The sequence below is a fragment of the Triturus cristatus genome, chromosome 9 (assembly GCF_964204655.1).
Source record: "Triturus cristatus chromosome 9, aTriCri1.1, whole genome shotgun sequence".
NCBI lineage: Eukaryota > Metazoa > Chordata > Amphibia > Caudata > Salamandridae > Triturus > Triturus cristatus.
In genome coordinates, this window is record NC_140592.1 from 661,153,057 (window position 1) to 661,159,056 (window position 6,000).

Sequence of the window (6,000 nt, forward strand, 5' to 3'; positions counted from 1 at the left end):
TTCTATTTTGAATAACTTTGGCGCCGGTTGATGAATCCTCGCGAATTTCTCAAAATAGGTGGGGCGCTACGCTCCGCTCCTACCCTGAAAGTCTCGGGGGGATTCGTCAAGCGGGGGCTGAGATAAAAGGGGGGTCCCAAAACGCGTTTTCCCCATGCATTTTTCCATAGGACCTTTAGAACGAGCTACAGCCCGAACGGCTGAACAGAATTACTAGAAATTTGGCAGAGAGGTAGTCCCTAGGTCAAGGAAGTGCCTTTTGTAGGTTTGGTGTAAATCTGTTCAGTAGATTCTGAGAAAATAGCCTTTAAATCAATATATATATCTGAGCCCGCTTACGGTACGCTTACCGTACGCTTACCGTAAGCGTACGGTGGCGTGCGCGAGCGCGATTCTGATTGGCTCTTAGATCTTAGTAAACATTCGAATCGGCCGAAACCAGGAAGCGGCGGCCGCCATTTTGTCTCTCGCACTGAGTGTTGTTTATCAAACAAGATGGCCAAAAACATGTTACGGGGCTGTTTTGACAACTCCCTCCCACATAGTCATGTTGAGGGAGTCCCCAAACATCCCCCAAGAGCAAAAACGGTTTTATTTTTTTTTCGGCAATTTCGCCGAGTACGCTTACCGTACGCTTACCGTAAGCGTACGGTAAAAAAAAAAAAAAAAAAAAAAACACTATCCACACTTACCCCACCCCCTGTGCTTTTGGTGGCCGTAGGCCACCAAATGTACAGGGCTTATTACTAGGTAAAAAAAACTAAATTTTGGCAACATGAAATTATAAAATCGAAATAAAAAAAACACTATCCACATTGACCCCACCCCCTGTGCTTTTGGTGGCCGAAGGCCACCAAATGTACAGGGCTTATTAAAGTTGATAAAAACCGTGCACGGAACGAACTGCGTTAAGTGGGCGCGCACGCCTCGAATGGCGTAAAGTAACTTAGCATTTAAAAAACCGTACAAATTCACTGAAAAAACCATAGGTTTCACACACGTTATAGTTAGGAATTAGCATTTAAAAAACCTTGCAAATTCACTGAAAAAACCATAGGTTTCACACATGTTATAGTTAGCGGAAATTTTACTGATAAAAAACCAGTGAAATTGCCCCGTTATAGTTAGTGCTGGCAACTATAACTCACGCGACCGCAATCTTCTGCTGATGACGTATGTGTCTTTATGAAAAAAAAATATTTGTAATATATGTATAGCTAAAAATATATGGAAGAAGACATGGGCAAATAAGTGTCTAAATACAGTATTAGCATCAGCAGAGGATTGCGGTCGCGTGAGTTATAGTTGCCAGCACTAACTATAACGGGGCAATTTCACTGGTTTTTTATCAGTAAAATTTCCGCTAACTATAACGTGTGAAACCTATGGTTTTTTCAGTGAATATATATATATATATATATATTCACTGAAAAAACCATAGGTTTCAGGGGCGTTATAGTTAGCTGTACATTTCCCTCGTACAAAACCCTAGAAATTCCCCCGTTATAGTTAGTTCAGCTAACTATAACTCGCGCCCCCGCAATGCACTGCTGATGACGCCACATATTACATCACTCATGACATGGTCAGTGACATCACTGATGACATCTGAAATGACATCACTGATGACATCACTGATGACGTCATCCAGTGAGTGTGTGTTTCTGTAAATTTTAAATATGTTTAAAATATATATAGGGAAAAACCTATGGAAGAATGAGTGGGTGTTTAAGTGTGTGAATGGATGATTTAGTAGGTGCGTGACTGACTGTATAAGTGAGTCATGAAACGTATCTTACTGCAGACTAGTGACTAAACCGTGTGAATGTCTGTCTGTTGGTGTATAAGCGGCTGCATGGTTTTGTGAATAGCTATATGAGTGTCTCTATGGGTATATTGATTGGTTGTCTGAGTATCTTTTTGGGTGCCTGAGTGTTTGTGTGGGTGGGGTGTGTGTGACTCTGTGCATACATGTGTGAGTGGGTGATTCTATGGGTGCATGGTTTTAAGAGTGCATCTGTGATGGACTGTATGGTTGGGTGAGTGTATGTATGGGTGTGTTAGTGATTGAATGTATATCTCAGTGGTACATGTGTGAGTAACTACATATATGAAAGGCAGTATATATAGTATATATGTGTGTAAGAGTATATAAGTGGGTATATGTTAGACTGTGTGATTGTGAGAGTGGCTGTATGGATGAGTGTGTGCTTGTATCAGTGATTGTATAAGAGCGTAAGAATGTGGCACTATTTTTATGAGTAAGTGAACTTGTGTGTGTATAACTGCATAGGTGAGTAAATGGGAGTGTGATTAATTATTTGCATGACTGACTAGGTGTGAGAGTACCTCTATGGATGATTGGTGGTGTGTGAGTGTCTATGTAGGTGTATAAATGCATTTGCTAGTCCTGTACTGAGTGACTGTAAGTATGAGTGACTGTACAGGTGAGTGAGTGGATGTGTGTGTAGATCTTAGAGTCAATGAGTGGGTATGTAGTTATTGGTATTGGAGTATGTATGGTTTTGAGAATGGATGTCTGAAATTTTGATTGAGTATATCAAAGGGTGTAAGAAGATGCACTAATTTATCACATGGATGACGTCATCAGTGATGTCATTTCAGATGTCATCAGTGATGTCATCAGTGACGTCACTGACCATGTCATCAGTGATGTAATTTGTGACGTCATCAGCAGTGCATTGCGGGGGCGCGAGTTATAGTTAGCTGAACTAACTATAACAGGGGAATTTCTAGGGTTTTGTACGAGGGAAATGTCCAGCTAACTATAACGCCCCTGAAACCTATGGTTTTTTTCAGTGAATTTCTAAGGTTTTTTAAATGCCAATTCCTAACTATAACAGGCCTGAAACCTGTGTTTTTTTCAGTGAATTTCAAAGGTTTTGTAAATGACAATTTTGAATGTATTAATTGTTATACTGATTATTTTGATACTGATTTACTAAATTTTTTTAAACTATTTATTTTTAGATATATTTTTTTAATTACATTATAATTACATTATACATTACAATACAAAATATACTTTCTCAGAATAAATTACTTTAGTTTAAATACTTGGCAAATAGGCAACAGACTTTTAAGTACAGTAGTTACAGTTGGTGCAATGGGAAACACAATTTCAAACACAAAGCAACATTGAGCTCAATGTGAATTTCTAGTTAAATGCAATTAGTTACTTTATGGATTACTTTTCTAACCACAGGACTGGATCCTAGATTCAGTCCTTAGACATATCCTGTAAACAGTTGAGTAAAAGCGCTTTGGTTACAGTAGTGATTTTTAAGGAATATTATTGTATTTTAAAAGTTGCCACTTAGAAACTTTTTCCCTGGAATCACCAATGTTATCCTATGGCAGAAAATTCACTTAGCAGGTAAGTAGTGTTATTGTTACTTTTTCTTACTCAGTGGTGGATCCTGGATCCAGCACTGGCCAACCTCCTGTAAACAGTTCAAAGAATGTGTTTAAGTCATACAGACGATTTTTTAGGAATATTTTTAGTTTGTGAAAATAGACACTTAGAAATTGTTCTGGTGAAAACCACACAATAGATTCCTATGGAAGGAAATACAAGTTACTGGTAAGTACGCTTAGAATTACTTTTCAGGGTCAGTGCTGAGCTAAATGATGCAGCCCTGGGTTCTCTCCTTATAACAGGTGAGTAAATCGGAATTCGTAGTTCGGCTGATTTTAGAGAAATATTTGTACGTTTCAAAAATGGACACTTAGAAAACTTTCTGGTGAAAACCACACAATGGATTCCTATGGAAGGAAATACAAGTTAATGGTAAGTATGCTTAGAATTACTATTCAATGTCAGTGCTGGGCTAAAAGATGCAGCACTGGGTTCTCTCCTGATTACAGGTCAGTAAATCGGAATTCGTAATTCGGCTGATTTTAGAGGAATATTTGTTTAATGGTGAAGGAAGCGGGAGGGGCCTGAGGTGACGTGTGCAAACACGCCCTGTGGCGCGTTTTAAGTTGGGGAATGAATTCCTCTTCAATACTGAGGTCCCCTGGGGGCAACTAGCCCACCAGGTACCTCCAGTATGCGCCAGGGAGCTGCATTGCAGAGAGGTATTCAGAGGCCACGCCCCTTTTTACAACACTCTGCAACACAGCTCCGTGGCGCTTACTGGAGGTACCTGGTGGGCTAGTTGGTCCCCAAGGACCCTCAGGATTGAAGTGGAATTAATTCCCCAACTTAAAAAGCGCCAAAGTAAGTGTTTGCACAGATCTCACCTCAGGCCCCGCCCCCTACCTTCACCACTGTGCAAACGCGCCCTGTGGGGTGTTTTAAGTTGGGGGGATTAAGTCCCCTTGAATCCTGAGGTCCCCTGGCGGCCAACTAGCCCACCAGGTACCTCCAGTAAGCGCCAGGGAGCTGCGTTGCAGAGAGGTGTAAAAAGGGGCGTGGCCTCATTACACCTCTCTGCAACACAGTCCCCTGGCGCATACTGTAGGTTCCTGGTGGGCTAGTTGGCCTCCAGGGACCCCCAGTATTGAAGGGGAATTCGTTCCCCCTCTACAAACGCGCCAGGGGGCACGTTTGCAGAGTGGTGTAAGAAGGGGGCGTGGCCTCCGGCCCGATGCTTTCCCCCCCCCTCTGTTTTTTAGAAGGGGAGCTGTATAGCCCCCCTTCTTTTTCTTTTTTTTTTTGGCCCTGTGGACCCCATGCCCCAGGGCCTGCCCCCAATTTTTTTTTTTTTATTAAAAAAAACGGGAAGGGGGCCGCGTGGCCCCCCTCCCCAGGCCATAATTTGCCCCGGGGACCCCATCCCCCGGGGCATGGCCCTTTTTTTATAAAATTTGTATTTTTATGGAGGGGGGCTGCATAGCCCCCCTCCTGTGCAACCTATGGCCCGGGCCATTTTTTAAAATAGGGTTCTTATACTGGATTCAGCCTGCTACCCTCCTACTCTACCCAGGGTGTGGTGTTACGGGCCAAAGCTGGTGACTTAGGAACTTGGAAACCGAACTAGGTTTAATTCTCAGCATGAATATCCTGTGGTTCTGGGTAAATGACTTAAACTTACATGTACCTATAAAAAAAATAATATGACCTTGAGTAATGTAATTGGGGCTCATGAAAACGCTAAATTACTTCTGCTCGAGTTTGTGCTATATATATAAACTGCACAAAATGTTAAAATAAAGGCTTAACATAATTAAGAAGGTGCTGTTTTGTTCAAAGTGAAATGAGAAAATATTGATGAATCACGGCTATCCCACTTAAACTGTGTGATGTTAGGTAAATATTTTATTTCACCAAAACTCCATTTCTTCATTATCATGTATGAAAGCACTTTTAAATATGTGAGTTCAGAGTATCAATTGTACAAAGGTTGTGGCTAAAAAAAAAATAAAAAAAATGCAGCAAGTTTCACCGTCTGGTAGCTACATTTAGAATAGCACGCAAGGGTTGGTACTTAGTGGCAAATGCCCTATGGTACATTATGAAAGTCTATTAGTTAATACACTGCAGATGGCTGTGTGTAACCAGAGGGCCATAAAATTAAATCTTGGTTGGTGCAGTGGAGAACAGTGTATTTTTAGTGCTGCGGTGTCACCGCCTGTGACACACAGCGCTGTGAATATGTAAGTTACTATTTTAAACTTGCATTACATACAGTATGAGATAGACTGCTGCAAAATGCGCAAAAGGTTTAAAGTTCAAATGTTGCTTCCAAAATAAAGATTTTGTCCCTTCAACACTTCGCCAGGGGTAGGAAGTGCTATAAAAATACAATCACAATGCAAAGCACGCACTTCACAGCTCAGTGGTTAAATCTTTCCACTACCTCTCAAAAAGAATACATAGCTGCTATCAGAAACCTTCCAGTGATTACATCAATCAAAACCGGTTCCAGACCAGCACCCAAGTTTTCTTTCAGGCAGCTGTCTGCCCGATTTCGGTTTCAAAGCACAGGAAAAGACTAACTGAATTACATACACTTCAGATGAAGCATTTAACGT